General features: G+C 39.6%; 1 protein-coding gene across 1 annotated transcript in view; it reads left to right on the forward strand.

The window, feature by feature from the left end:
• zgc:110045 (uncharacterized protein LOC664755 homolog) overlaps nucleotides 1-17,054 on the forward strand; it is a 462,322-nt gene that overhangs the window by 53,754 nt on the left and 391,514 nt on the right. The window lies entirely within an intron of this gene.

The following is a 17,054-nucleotide window of genomic DNA, read 5'->3' on the forward strand; positions in this document are numbered from 1 at the left end:
CTGAAAGAAATCCAGAATACATTCATTTAAAAGCCATAAGATGTCTATTGTTGAAGAGGCGCGGAACACTTCATAACACATCTTGCCTACCAGACAATTTTTTGATTATAGATGATAAAGTGGCAAAGAGAAGTCTGAAAGGCTCGTTCTATTCTTTATGTGTGCTTCATTCAGCTTTTATTACTGATTTTGTGAGTGATTGTCAGTCATTTGCAGTAAGACCTTCACTTGATGTGACTAACTCTTACTCCAAAACTGTTCTTTCTGAACTGTATTTAATACAAGAATGAACATCATTTCTTAAAAGAGTGTAAATAATATTGTGTTTTTAACAGAAAATCATAGTATCATTACTGTAGCATTTAGTAGTTTTTTTTTAGGTCAGAATGTATGAAGGAACATAAATAAATGCTGCATTGCAGGTGATACAATTTTAATGTATTCCAAGTGTGTTACATTTGCAACACGGATTTATAAAGATTAAACGTGTGTTACTGGATCAATTGTGTAAATCGGACCTGGTTAAGAAATATACTGTAGTTTGGGGAACATTTTTGCATAGCATAGTTTTCATGTGGACTCAGTTTCGCTGGAATTGCTGGCACGTCAGTATAGGCTAAAAGCAAGCCATGGCCGGATTGACATGGCTCTCCTGTGGTACCACGGTGTATAGTTGGACATAAAGGCCTTGTGCATTAATGAAATCCAGTACTTTAGTAAACAAATAAGGAGATCCAGTACTTTAGTAAACAAATAAGGAGAAATATCTGTGTATGCAGACTTTAGTATTTTTTTCAGGTCAAACTGTATGAAGGGACATAAATAAATGCTGCTTTGCAGGTGATACAATTTAAATGCATCCTTTGTGCTTTACATTTACAAAGTACAGGCAGTCCCCGGGTTACATACGAGATAGGGACTGTAGGTTTGTACTTAAGTTGAATTTGTATGTAAGTCGGAACAGGTACATTATTTTAATAAATGCTATTATTGAATAACTGTAACCAAGTGCTCTGCCAATGAATGATAGAGTTTCACCTCTCTCTGACCTTTTTATTATTTCTACTTTATTTTCAATGGTGATGGTTTTTTTCTTCTTTACTGTATCACCAGCACTTGCATCAGATTTGTGTTTCAGAGACATTCTTGAAGGGTGAAGACAAAAAGTTAAGATGAGCTCTTCTGCACAGCACTATACAGTACATGCTATCACAGCAGGAAGACACCCATCAACACGTCTGATGTACTGACAAGAGATAACTTCCTGCTATGTGCGTAACAGTACAAGCAGGCTTGCTATTGAGAATGACTGGGGGCGGCGAGGGGGGGGTTCATCACCAGCCTACCTCACAGTCACCTCCACTACAGTATGCTACCTACAGCGTCCGCCCACCGAGAACGAACATGGTGCGGCCAAAGGTGAGTAGTGAATCGCCCAACCCCAATTCAACAGGCAGCCATCCAAAGCACACTACAATGCTACCCCCGCCATTCCGTTCAGCCACCACCGGGTCACCGCTTGCAGCACTACCAGCCGTGTGTGTTGGGTGGGCAGTGAAACGCCCCCCTCCGCTCCATCCAGCCTGCGTCCAGTCAGAAGCAGTAGCTGCGAAGGCGTGGTGGGCGGGCAGCGAACTATCGTTCTACACACGAGCGATAGCTGTGGCCCCGGTGACTATGGACCACGGGTCACCGCTTGCCACCGGGAGCCGCCCGAGGGACACTACACTGCGCGATCAGCAAAATCGCCCCCCTCCAGCCACTGCTTGCAGCATCCCCAGGCCAAAGATGGCGGAGCGGCAGTTACTGAGGTGCATGAGTCGCAGCTGCGTCCTCGTTCGTAAGTCGTAGGTCGGATGTCCGTAACCTGGGGACTACCTGTACTTATTTAATATGATAGAACTAGTGGAACATGTGGACCTTATCTCATCGAGTAAAAGGCAATTAAAAGTGGTGTAGTCCACCATTGTAATGATAAATTCATTCATTTTGAACACATAGGCCCTATGACTAAGTGGAATATCAATAGAGGCTATAATGGATGGCAAAAGTAAGGAGTTGGTGATACTGCGTATCTGTTTATGTGGTCATAAAATAAAAGAGAATAGAAAAAGAGCTCACCGGTGATGTAATGTGGAAGTCCAAACAAAAGAAGTGTTTTATTTATAAAAGAAAAGAACTTGGAAAACGCAAATTTGCAGCAATCCAAGAATTTGATGACACATTAAACCAAAAGAATGAGGTACTGTGAGTTAAAACAGCATTGGTTCTTTGTAAAAGGGGCAGCAGAGCATATTGCCAATGGTAGTGTTCACTGATGTTACAAAGATGATTCAATTGATTCATTGAATGTTTAAAATTGGGCAGAAAGTTGGCATGAAAGCCCAAAAACTACCAATGAGTTATTATACAGTGTCTACCAGCCAAAAAGAGTGAAGTCAGTAATTACTCGTAAGAGACGATCGGGATGCCCAAGAGATGGAAGGATGGGGAAAGGCAGCTTCGTTAGAGCACTGCCTGCCCAAACATACTAGATGGCAGCTCCCCTGGATTGTAGCGGTGCCCCACATTCCCACAGGGCACCATGGGACTTGGAGTTCTATATCTCAGCCCTGTTTAGGGTGCTTTGAAAGTGGAGGAGCCATATGGCATGAGGTTTCAACCTAACCCGGAAGTGTTTTCAGACCATGTGGGTGGAAGAAGAGTAGCACACCTGTGTTGGCCAATATAAGAGGACTTTACCAATCTCACAGGAACGAGCCAGAGTCAGGTGGAAGGTGGACAAAGCTTAATGGGAGGAGCAGAGGAGAAAAAGAAGAATAACTGTGTGCTGGACCATGTATTTACGTGTGGCTGTGGTGGTGGGAAACGCTTGTGAAGAGTTTTCCTCATCATAAATAAGATCATTGTGCTTTTAACTTGTGACCTGTGTCTATTGGGTTGGGTTGAGTTGGGTTTGAGGAGCAACAGTGCCCTCTAGTAAGCATATACTTTTACTCAGTGTAAAGTGCCATCTTCTGTTGGTTTGTTTCTATCATGTTCTAAAAAAATGAGCATCTACATAAGTTACAGAAGAAACTGCAGTCTGCTCCTTTATATTGTAATGTAGGTCCATTGCCTGGCTGTGTTTTTTTATTTATTTTTTTAACTTCAAAAAAAGGTTAATGCTGGTTGTTCATTCATATTGGCAAATTAATAGAGATTGCAAGTGGTCAATATTGTTGGCTTTTTGAAAAATGCAAGGCTGTGCTTTTCAGAAATGCCCACTTGATGACTTGCATGATGGTGGGGAGAATATCGCTGTGTAGATGATGTCAAATATAACATCATACCTGGAAGTGATTTTGCAACACTGCATAATCCAGTTTTGGATACATAAAAATTTCTCTGAAAATGGTGTAAATGAAAGTAAATGAGGGTGGTTGGTGTCTTTTGTGAAGGCAATTTGGCTGTAAGATAAAAGCTGAAATCCATTTAGACAACAACATTATTATTGCAAAGTGGTTGAGGAAATAAAAAATGTAGAAGCTGCTATCTCTGAAGACGTCACACTTTTGCCGGTGCTCATACTGAAAGAGTATGGGTGTTGATGAAATGGTCTGCCGCAGAGTGTGATGGAAATTGTCATCACATCGAGACTGGCACCTAGGCTGAAGAAGAGATGAATGTATGGGGGCAAGAGAGGGATTAATAAAGATTAAATGTGTATGTTACTGGATCTATTGTGTAAATTTGACCTGTTTAAGAAATATAGTTAAGGAAATGTTTTTGCAAAGCAAAATTGTAAATTTTCTCGTGGACTCAGTTTCACTGGAATTGCTGGCACATCAATATAGGCTAAAAACAGGACGAAGCTGGATCGACATGGCTCTCCTGTGATACCATGGTGTATAGTTGGACATAAGGGCCTTGTGCATTAATGAAATCCAGTACTTTGGTAAACAAATAAGGAGAAATGTCTGTGTATGCAGACATTAGTAGCTTTTTCAGGTCAAACTGCGTATATGAAGTGATATAAATAAATGTTACATTGCAACTGATAGAATTTTTATCCATTCTTTGTGTTTTACATGTGCAAAGTACTTATTTAATATGATAGAACCAGTGGAACATACGGACCTCCAGTCCACAAATAAAAGGCAGTTGAACGGGGTGTAGTCCACCATTGTAATGATAAACTTGAATGTGAATTTTGAATACGTAGGCCCCATGTCCAAGTGCAAGTATCAATAGCAGACATAATGGATGGCAATGGTAAGCAGCTGTTGATATTGCATATGTATTTACTGTATGTGGTCATCAAATAAATGAAAATAGAAGAAAAAGTCAGAGTCGGTGTAATGTAGAAGTTCAAAATGAAAGAAGTGTTTTATTGAAAAAGAAAAAAAAAATTGAAAACACAAAGCAAAATTGTTATGTTTCATGGTGACTCAGTTTTGCTGGAATCGCCAGCACGTCAGTATAGGCTATAAAAGGGCTAGGGCGCGGTCCAGGTGGCTCCCTACCACTTCCACGTTCATTATTGAAATCCTGGATTTTTGTAAGCAAATAAAGAGAAATGTCTGTATTTGCAGGCCATGAAAGTGTTTGCTTCATCTGAAAAGCTGTGTATATGAATTGAAGCTGTCTAGCAGGTGTAGATGTTTGTTTTTTTCATTCTGAACTCATTTGAAGATATACTGTATGCACTATGTTGGGTGGGATTATCAATAGAGGCTCACTCATATGGATATAAATGATAAGGAACTGTTGATACTGTTTATGTGTTCTAAACCATTTATTCTTGCAGTTCCTGTGGAAATCCTCGCCTCTCTTTCACTTTGGTATATGTAGCAGTGTCTTGCCGTGTTATCGTCTGTCATTAGTCAACAGTGAATTGGCTCCTGCTTTAAGGTTGACATTGAGGAAATGTGTCTTTCTTGGCCAAACAGTGTGTTTGACTTTGTTTTGTGAGCAGAGTGTAAAGTTGTAGAGGAAACATTCAGTGTTCGTCCCGCCTGCATTTTGTGTGTCTCAGTTTATGCTTGGTGTTTGCCTTGTGTAGTGTCCGTCACTGTGATGAAGTGTATCAGTTGGCTTTGGTCTGGGAGTTGTTTGTAGACGTTCTTCTGTGACTCTCCTGCTGCTGGGGTTCGGTTTATGTCAGCAATGCCAAGGATATGTAGTGTGCCTTAGCCTCTATTCTGTTTGTATGCGCCCGTTCATTTCTTATTAGGCGATTTGCGCTTCCACATGTTTGGTGGCCGTGAGAAGGTCTCAAACCAAATTGAGCTGGATGTCCAAATCATGGGTAATGTTGCATGTGTCATGGCATAAGCTGTCAGTCTGAGACCATTACCAGGCTTCATAGGCTATGAGTGTCTGAGGTTTTGCATGTCAGACAGACAACCCTTACAATTTTATATATATAGATGTCACTAGAACACTACATAAGCTGCAAAGGTGCTAACTTTCCCAGTCGGTCTAGGAATGTTTATTCTGTTGTTTATTGCATCAGTACAAACAAGGCAGGAAGATTTTATAAAGAGTAGATTCCATAAAGAGGGGCATGGGTCCTGTAGGAGTTAAAGGTGTGCTGATAATGGATTAAGATCATCTGTGGTCACTGTAGGGTACATAACATAAAGAACAAATAAATACATCAATGTAATGCACATATTCAGAATAAAAAGAAATCAATAACACAAAATTTAACTTGAAGGATAACAAAATGAATATATAAGAATAAAACATAAATGCGTCAGGGACAAGACTCTGGCTATTTCCTAATAGTTAAAAGGTTTGAGAACCTCAGCTCTGCAGCATTATTTTACTCCTAGGTTGTCTCAATGGAAAATCTGGGTTGAACTATGACAATATATATGCAATTTAAAATAAATCCATCAGGCTTACTGAAAGAATACTAACCTAGTATACTGTACTGGCACTCCTGTCATATGCAGTCACCCTGACTAGAGTGACATTAGACTACAGAGCACACTTACACTCACATCTACTCACCAATTTACCTAATGGACATGTGTTTTGGATGTGAGGGAAAATCTGGAATAGCCATAAGAAAACACAATGTTTTCCACACAGGCAGAAACCTGGTTAGGAATGAAACTCTTTCTCTTGAAGCTATGAGACATCCATCACACCCGCGGCAGTCATATGCATTTAAGATTATGCTCAAATTTATTGTCATGCTCTCATAGTACAGTGAAGTTCTTACTTGCATATTTCTTCAGAATAGTAACAACAATACAATACCAAAAAATACAGACAAAACAACACATAGAATGCAACACATTGTATATATAAAATTAAATATAACACAAATAAATGCAGCATTATAATGACTGACTACTCAGTAAACTTAGTCTCACTATAGACTGTCCCTAAATCTGTCAGTGGCTCAAAAGAGAAAAGTGACTGCACAGGATGGCTGCAGTCTTCAATAGTACTGTTTGCCTTCCTAAGGCAGTGTGTGTTATTTATGGCCTGAACAGATGGCAGCTGTGCCACCTTCACCACCCTCTGCAGTGCTTTGCGATCTGGAGCTGAGTAGGTGCCAAAGCAGGATGTTATGCATCCAGTGAGGAAAGACTCTACTGGGCACCTCTACAAGTTAGTGAGAACAGATGGAGAAATCCAAGTTTTCCTCAGATGCCTGTGAAGTAGAGGTGTTGGTGAGCCTTTCTCACAAGAGTTGAAATGTGTTAATTAGGAAAAGCTTTAATGGCTGCCATTTATAACAATTCTTTTGAATGTTGCTATAGTTAATAAAGTCTGATTGATTTTTGCAGTATCCACAGTATATTATGTATCATGTGAAAACTGATGTGTTGTGAACTGTCATAAGGTAGAGGTGGTAACTCTAACATTCAGAGAGTACCGCTAGTCTTACTTACAACAGTTGTTCAGCTTTCATTTGATACCAATGTACATTGGTGCAGCAGGGCTCAGTATCTGAATCCTTTGTATTGCCTGGCAGGGTGTAAAACAAAATGGTAGCGACACCCAATGTGAAGAGGAATGGGCACTACCACCACAGATTTGGGTTATGCAAGACCTAAGAATAATAATTTTTTTTTTCTTTTATATACCCTAAGCTATTAAAGGCCAATATGTGGTTACCATGCAAGGGTCCTGGCAAGGACAGCCAGTCTGACAAATAAGTATCTGGTGCTGCTTCAACATATATAACAGGACTTTAGGTGGTCACCAGGTATCCCAGATTTATTGGTCCTAGCAACAGCCTTAAAAGCCACTTCTGGTCAGTCTCAGGCTGAGCTTATAGTTGCGAGGCAGTTCTACTGGTGGGAGACATGAGAAAAAGTGGGTGGTTTAATTTTGAGCAGGAGATTTGATTCTCACAGTGGGTAAGTGGAACTAAGATCCCAAACTATATTTCGGGTCCAACTTGGTATTGGTAGCCTTAAAGCTAAAGGCTTTTCCTGTTTTGTTCTATATGTGTTTAGTGGCCTTTACTCTCTGGGCACACACCCAGAATACCCTGATGGTAGATCTGCCCCTGCCTAGCCTCAGGCAGCATTATTTAACACATTGGCCCTGTCAGACACTATCATATATGACATAAGCATTTGAGATGCTGGAACTTTCTGTTAGGCATATGTTTTGATCTCATACTGCGGAATGAGCAGAAGATATTTTCTGGATCAGGTCCATAGATCTGTTCAATGGAGTCATTCTACTGCCTACCCAACAGTTGAAATTGCGATGCATACAAAGCATATACTTGACCGAGTAAGATGCACATACAATCAGCCTAAGAGGGCCTATGGCCTGCATAAATGTGAATGCAGAATTCAGTGTTTGTGTGCTATAACGCTGCTGTAGGACAAGCCTTGTTTTAATTTCAGTTTACCATACCTATTTTGCCATGATATGCTGCACAGATGTTATTGACCAGCTGCTAGATTATTTTGGTTATGAACCTTTCGCCTGCCATTTAAATCCTGTATATGTCTGCCGTTAGTGATTAACAGAACAACAGCATTAGAGACAAGCAGGCTGAAAATATGGTAGCTTTTTACGTGAACATTATTTAAAAATGTGATTTTGGGATCTTATAATCGTGCTGAATAAATTATCAAGAAGTTCCACAGTATATGTATGAGTTATGTAATCTCAAAGTAAAATAAAAAAATAGTATGATTGCATAATGTTCTTTACAAGTTGGTTCTTATGAAATGATCCGTGCACATTATTTATAAAGACTACTTGCAAAAATCAGTCAATATCAGATACCGTGAATATATTCTATTCTTTTTGATTACATGATCCCAAAAAAGATGAAGACAGAAGCTGCAATGTACCGATAGAACATTAGCTGCCAGTTTCCAAAATAAGAAATGTGGGGGTGAATTAGAGAAAGCTAGGAAAGCTTTGGTTTCTGCCGTTGTGTTATTTTGTGTGACAGTTTCTCATTCAGGTTGATGCTCGACTTGGCTGGCAATTCCTTCCAGAAAGCAGCTTTTGAAAAGCAGTAGCTCACAAAGTCTATCAAAGCATGTCAGATCTGCAGCTCGACCCATCCTGACAAAAATAAGAGTAACACGGGCTGCATCTTTGAAAGAATCTGCTTTAAAGAGAATTTGTCTGCCACGGGTGCAGTATGACTCAGATAAAAGCATTCATCATTTGGACAACTTTTATTTTATTTATAGTATATGCAAGATATACTGTATTTATGATAGATAGATAGATAGATAGATAGGTCTATCTATCTATCTATCTATCTATCTATCTATCTATCTATCTATCTATCTATCTATCTATCTATCTATCTTTATTTATAGTATATGCAAGATATATTTATGATAGGTCTATCTATCTATCTATCTATCTATCTATCTATCTATCTATCTATCTATCTATCTATCTATCTATCTATCTATCTTAAGACCTGCATATTTTTTGAATGTACATATAGTGCAAAAAAAAAAAACACAAATGGTAATATGATGTTAAAGTAATTTATTACAGCGCTGACTCAATGAATCCCGCCTCAGCAACGTTTAGACTGGTAGGCTGTGTGGAAGAGAAAGTAAGCCACCATTTTAATTAAGAAAAGGAGGATTTTATTGCACTTATATGATACAAAACTGATAATAAAGTTGTGAATCATCTAATTTGATTAGTCCATGGCTTATAAAACCCCTAACCCCCTGCAAACTTTTCTGATTTACGTAAAGCAGAATTTCTTATGCCGACACTACATATTTCATTTTTAGGACTTGAAACAGTGGATGGGCTGCTTCTTGCCTCCTGAACAATGCAAAGCAAACATTTTCTAGCTTTTATAAACAACAGTTTGTTTAGCAGTATTACAGCTAATATTCTAGGATGCATGACTAAAGATAAAATCAGGATGTCAGCCCTGCTGGTTTGAAGAATTCACATAATGAAGTATTGTCTTGCAGCAGAGATAGAGCGGAAACAAGTTTAAAAAAGTAAAACCATACCTAGGCAGGGACAATTAACATTTCTTATAGAAAATGCCAGCTTAATGTTTAAAAAACAAATAATAATAGACATAAGAAGAATTGGAAAACACATTCTTCCACAACTGGATGGAGGTGGCATGATGATGTACAGAGTACAGAAAAATTCTTATTTACAAGGACTAGTTGACGTGCAACACATCTCCACTCTCTGGTACCATGGTCAGCAAGTATAACTAACTACATTACGTCAACTTCTGTATGCATTATGTGTTATAATTTAGCAGAAGCAACAAATTCTAATTCAAATGTGATGCCTTCAATGTAGGCATTAGCAGAAAAAGGCTGTTTGCTTAGCCCCCCTAAAATCCAAATATGTATTCAGACTCAGATTCTGTCATTTCAAGGTTCCTTGCTCATTTGCTGTTCATTTTTATTCTTCATGTCTTTGAAAGCAACTCTCAGTGTGCCTCCTACTCCTTCACTCCTCCTCATGTGTCTCTCACTCATGTTTCCTCTTTCATTCATGTCATCAAAGCCAAACTAACCAATCATATTCCTCTGTGGGACTGGACACACACACACACACGCGCACACACACACAGACAGACTTTAATGTATTATTATATAGTAGATTATTTTTACAATTTTTGTAGCTCTCATCCAAGATGGGTTTTGTTTCCTATTCTGCCAAGTTAGGTTTCAGTAGAATGCAACTCTCTATTAGGAATGAGTGGCTTCAGTGGGTAAGTGAATATTTATAGCTGTACAGCTAATTTTTTACTATTAATATGGTAAATCAGGCATTGTCCAACTCTCCATCTTTTGTAATCTCTGTGCTTTACCTTAGCGTGGCAGTCAATTATTGAACCTGATTAATCCAGTTCAGTGGTGTCTTAGTGATAAGCATAATGTTTACTTAGCAATGCGAATAAAAGTGACATTTAATAACAGTGTTTTTATTGGATTCTACTTGATGAGTTAATTAAGGAGAATTCATTTCAATCCTGACTGTTTAAGTAATAATGTAACACTTCTCACATTTATACACTGCAGAGGAAAAAATGAATACACATAGTGGGAATTATTATATGAGAATCATGAGATTTGGTTAAATGCACAATGGCAGTGCATATGCAGAGTTTCTGGGGGTCCAGGGGGGCCTGGCCGACCCACGGATGCACTATGCTACTAAAATAAATCTCCAATAAAAAGTTTTTTTTTTTCTTCAAATGTTTTAAGGACGCAGGTAATTTAAATATGCTAGTGATCAATGAATCTGATCATTTAACTCATCCATTGCAGTCTTTCTTGCACACCCTATACCTTTAGAACAGAGAAACATTCTGTGTAAATTACAGATTAGTTTACTGTTTCAAATTTAGCTCAAGAAAGGGCCCTTCAAATTGCAGATTTTTTTTATCTTTTACATGTCAGATTGACGCTTCTGTCAGCTAAAGAGATCCTCAAGCAACTACAGCACTTAAATGACAGCAAAGTGGCATCCATCAACACTTTAAGCTTAAATGTTCTGCTTTGATCTGAGGAAACCTCAGTCACACTTCACACACACCACCGTGACAAAATATTAAATAAACAAAAATGTATCTTTGATGAAGTAAATAAAAAATTAAAAATGCTCCAACTTTCCATCAATCCACTCACTTTCTAAACCAACTTATTCAGAGCTGGGACACAGCAAAGCCGGAAGCTAACCCAGCAAGCATTGGGCACAAGGCAGGAACTTCTCTGGAGAGGGGGCCAGCCAGTCGTAGGGTGAACACACACACGCACACACACACACACACACACACACACACACACACACACACACACACACACATATATATATATATATATATATATATATATATATATATATATATATATATATATATATATATATATATATATATATATATATATATTAGGGGCAAATACAGCATCACAAATCTGTCTAACCAATCCGAGCTTTTTAAGACAGTTAACCCATTCCCAGAACACTTAAATATTACACTATGCGTACATTTCTGAACCAGTTTAACAGTAGGAAAGTGTTAACTTTGCTACAAGTACAATAAGCACAAAAAATGTTTACCAACTTATGTACTTTTTCATAAATTCAAAGTTTTAAACATATTTCTGTAAGTGAAGTTTAGGTTATAGTGTAACTTTGTGTTATGAGCAGTTTATGATTTGTGACTTGGGATGTGGTGTAAATATGCAGCAGTACGGTTATGACTCTAAAAAATGCAATTATTTCTCAAGACTAAATGACAAACTCCACCTGTGTGCCAGTGGCACCATTTTGGTACCAAACCAGCATCTTGTAGTCAATGCTCTGCTGAGATTTAATTAACCTAATGGTTGCCATTAAAGTAAAAAAAATTAAAAAAAGAAGAATTCTGATTAAAAGCAAGACATTTTAATCAGCTACTGTAAAATAAACTGGACTTTAGCCATTTTTGCTTTATCTAAAATTAAGGAACAGACAACACAGTGAAGGATGATTTACCTTAGCATGGCACCTTTCCCTAAGGCCAAGTGCAATAGGTGCTTTATGCTGTGCACCTTGGCTGTGGTGTCACTTTATAAATGGTTCCTTGTAAAACATCAGCAAGATGATCTGCTTCCACTCTGACTGAATTTCCTGACATGCCTGTGCCAACATCTCTGAGGGCTACGGCATATAGGAGTGTGGGCACTAAAGGCCAGCCAGCCTCATCATACCTGGACTTACTTGTGTAGCGGCATTAGGATTCAATATTATATTTTGTTTCTATCTTTCTGACATCTACTTATATATGCAGTATATTAACTACGAACTGTATAATAATCCACAAATCAATGTCTTCATTAGTTAAAGTAAGCTGAAACATCAATTTTAATTATATACTCATTTTTATAGAATACTTGCAATTTTTTGATTATTTTTGGCTTGGTCAAAGCACTGACTAAGCAAATTTTGATATCTTGTTATTTTTAGTGAAGTAATGTGCTTGCATTGAAATCAAAATAATTTATTTGTGCTTCCAAAGGATATGTACTTTGCATAAAGCAGGATGGGGAAAAATATATAAAAATTCTTCAAATCTGCTCACTATATATAAAATCCTAAGCCTAAAAGTGCAACGATTTTGTTCAACGATTTTATGTGATGCTTTAAATCGGGTTTATTTTAAAACCTACATACTGTATATATGTTTGGTATCATTCTTTTCAGAATTTATCAAACTTTAATGTGATGTTGTTAGATTTTTCAGATTTTTATTCCTTTTTTAAATTATTAACTAAAAAATATCAAGAACTCACGTCCTGCAAGAAAAGACTTTGTGCCAAGAGATTTAACCATGCCCGGGGCCAGAAATAAAAGACAAAGAGTAGATGACAAAGACAGCTGCTGTACAGGCTTTTAAATGTTCAAAGTGCCGCACGAGATGCAGATCACATGACACGGCAGCAGCAGCAAGCCAGTAGCTGGTCGAGTAAAGAGGAGGTAAAAAAAAAACTGTATTTGTTTCCCATTGTATCATCGTTTTAGAGGGGGTTCCGGAGGAGCGACTGTGTCTCCTTGGGGTGCGTTCAGCCCCCCTCTTCACAACGTGAGCGGCAGAGACGCGAAGTGGCTGGCATGTAGCATAGGACGGGGGAGTTGGCGAGCGAAGCGAGCATGGGGGAACCCCCTAGTAAATATATTAAAGTGCTCTAAATTAGATTTGTGCATATCATTTCTTGTATTTAGATTTGTTTTTAAAGTTGTAATCTTGAAAGAAGAGCATTCATCCTTTTATCCATTTTTTAACATAGTTGATCCAGTTCAGGTTGTAGTGCCATCTATTATCAGTTTTCCATCTCTGCATGATTAACAATGGCAGGATGCATTTTTTTTCAACCCTGCAAGGGCTGATCCTGAATACCTTAACAATGGCTGAGACCAATCTTGCTCTCTTATTCCCCCCTACTACAAGAGCTGAACCGTTCTTACCAGGGACAGGCTACCCTGAAAAGATTGCACTAAATACCCTAAAAAAGTCCAGGATCCTTCTCCTACAAGAATCACAGATCACCATCAGCAATTCAAATCACAGTCCATACAACAAGATTCATGTCAGATAGTTTGTTTGGCTTTCTAGCTATTGCAGCATTTATCTTCTTAATCCAACTAAGCATGTAAGACATTACACCATCGCTTTCCTCTTAGGGCAGTTGGAACGCTTTTGCAGTTGGTTTGCCTGACAAAAATGTTGAAGATAGTGACTGTCTTAATTTCTCCGAAAATGCATGCAAATCCTCCTCTTCATAGATTGCCCTGGTGTCTGATTATTTAAGATTTAGCAATAGTTACACTTGGTCAGCTGATGATTTCCAATGGTCTTGTTACTTGTCACTGAAGCTCCGTTTAGCTAAATACGACAACATGTTGGCTAAATGGTGTAACACACTTATTTCTTATCTTTTTACAAATGTACACACACTGCTTAGTTTATCTGAGCTTAAAGCTTTCACAAGCTAATAGTCATAACAGGTCAGGTCAGGTTGGGGAGCATGCACTGGCACAACGTGTTGCAACACCCACCACATGACAAAACAGCTTGGGATCCTAATTGGCAGCCCCCCAGGGCAGACACGCAGTCCAGTCCCACCCCCTGGAAATGGCCATCTATCTAATGCAGCCAGGTGTTACGTGGACGTCCTCTTGGCCTGGTCCAGCTGTTCGGGTCCTCAGCAGTGAGGATCCTGTAAGTCAGACCACCCTCAGGGAATCACACCACATGGCCATAGTGCTGTAACTGACACTCCCTCACAATGCAGGTAATGTGCCTCATTTGGGACTCCTTAAACAGCCACTCATTCAACCCAAGAATTCTTCAAAGAGACACAGTACCGAAGGAGTCAAGTCTTCATCTTAGGTCACTGGATAGCCTCCATGTCTCGCAACCATATAGCAAAACAGGAAGCACCAGGACTCTTAAGGCTTCAACCTTCATCCTTATTCAAAGCTATCGGAAGCACCACACATCCCTTTCTAGTGACCTCATTACACAGCCCATGCTCTCCCAATCTATCTACTGACTTCATAGGAAGAGTCACCAGAGATATTTTTTAACTCACACTCGCAAATCTGACCATATTTCTCCAGTACTCGCCTGTCTTCATTGGCTTCCAGTTTGTTTTCAAATTCACTTTAATATTTTGTTATTGTTTTTTTAATGCCTAAACAGGCTGGTGCCTTTTTACCTCTCGGATCGTTTAAAAATTTGCACCCCAAAGATGGCACTTAGGTCATCTACCCAGTTGCTTCTAGTGGTGCCTAGATCTAGGTATAAACAGAGAGGTGACCGGGTTTTTTCGGTACCTTCTCCCTCTCTGTGGAACAGTTTACTGGAATATATCAGAACAGCCCCTCTTTAGTTGCATTTAATGTCTATACTGAAGACATACTTCTTCATGCTGGCTTTTGAATCAGTGGTGTGAGTGAGACATCTTTGTTCTTTCTTTTATTGTCATCTTGCTGCTATTATTTTAGTTTAGTTTTATTTTATTTTATTTAAATCTCATGTGATTGATATTTATGTGTTACATTCTATTTATTTATGATTGTACAGCACTGTGGTCAGCATTGGCTGTTTTTTAAATGTACTTTATAAATAAACTTGTCTTGATATGAATGTTGTTGCTGAGGTAAGAAAACCTCCCGACAAGGTCAACATTCTCTCCGCAAACCAGCACACTGCCGATGGCTGTGGCAAAGAGGTCATTAAAGGCTCGGATCTTGGTTTTTATCCAGGACACACACAAAACACAAACACCCAGACTCCATGCTCAGTTTCTGAAAGAGCCCTGATCAGAGCCTCCATTGACTCTGTGAAGATCACAGTATCGTTTGCAAAGTCAAGATCAGTGATCTTTCTTCACCAACAGATCCCCAGAGCTGCTAGGTGCCATGACCCTGGGAAAAACACAGAGGTTCTGCCTTCACTCTGCACAGCACTCACAGTACCAGTGCACAGACTAGCCATGATATCCAGCAACTTTAGGGGGATCCTGTGAACACTCAAGATGTCCCACAGGGCAGCTCAATCAACTGAGTTGAACGCTTTACGAAAATCGACAAATGCTGCCAAGAAATTCTGCCGATATTCGCGTTTGTGTTACGTGACAACCCTCAGGACCAGGATGCAGTCGATGGTAGACTTCTTAGGCATAAAACCAGACTGCTCCAGTCACTGGTAGGTGAGCAAGTGATCACAGATCCTATTGAGGATGACCCTACCCTGAGACCAGTGTGATCCCCCTGTAGTTACTGCAATTCAGGTGATCATCCTTCCCTTTCCAGATAGGGACAACAAGTTCTGTTTTCCAGTTAGTTGGGATGACTCCAGTCTCCCAAATGGAAACAAAGATTGCTTACAATGCCAGGAGGACAACCTTGCCACCAGCATGGAGAACTTCACCCCGGATACCACAGATCCCTGCAGCCCTCCCTACCCTCAGCTGGTTCACCACTTGTGTTATCTCAGTGAGATTGGGTGGTTCACAGCTAATTCAAGGATCAGCTTCAAGAGCCGTGGACCCAGAGATGTCCAATAACCTAGCCGGAAGATCAGCTTTAACCAGCTGCTCAAAGTAGCCAGTCCAGCGGGTCACAATTGCAGCGTCATCCGTAAGAACTGTTCCATCACCCACCCTGACTGCAACTCTCCATGGAACAGATTCGGATATGCGTAATCCTTTGATTTCCCTGTAAGCAAGACATGGGTCACTAGACCATAGATGGTGTGTCACTTGCTCATTGGTTCCTCTAACAAATGCCTCCTTATCTGCCTTCAGAGCCATTGCAGCCGTCCTCATGGGCACCCATCAACTACCGAGCGAGGTTGTAAGTAAAATGTCTTTCTCCCCAAGACATTACTCACCACAGTTGAAGCATACACTGAGAAAACAGACAAGGCACCCAGAGAGTGACAATCTGAGTCTCATAATACACTTGTCAAAAAGAGGCAATCCATCACAGCAACAGCTACTCCCTGAGTATATCAGCCATCAGAGTGACCACAACAATAGAAGGTGTACCCACCTACAGAGATGTGGCCAGTCACAGGTCTACGCACCTCAGACAATGAAATGTGGAGTTTACGAAGCTCCTCTAACAGCACAGGAAGATGACCATCATGCCGGAGAGACAAAGTGTTCCACGCACCTACCCTATTGAGCCACCTCAAATTGGAACCTAAGTGCTGCTGTCAGATGCCAGTTTACCTAAAGCCCCCTTCATACTACAGTTATAACTATATTCAGTTTAGGTCTTCATAATCCTAGTGAGTCATTTATAATTGTAGCACATACCTATGACCTCCGGTCATGTAGTATGATATCACCAACGACTCGGTCATAGTGACCTACGACTAGCCATGTTTGATTTTCTCACAGAGACACCCTCCTGTGTGTGCAAGAGTTGGCAACCAATGACAGCTTGCTCAGAAGTACAATGCATACGGTGACCACAAACAGTGAAGAGCCCAATCGAAACTACAAGAAAAAGAAGAACTAGTGAAAGCAATGAACTCTGCAAGAAACAAAGGAAATGAGTGCAAAGTATCATAG

This window comes from Erpetoichthys calabaricus, chromosome 13, assembly GCF_900747795.2.
Source record: "Erpetoichthys calabaricus chromosome 13, fErpCal1.3, whole genome shotgun sequence".
Lineage (NCBI taxonomy): Eukaryota > Metazoa > Chordata > Cladistia > Polypteriformes > Polypteridae > Erpetoichthys > Erpetoichthys calabaricus.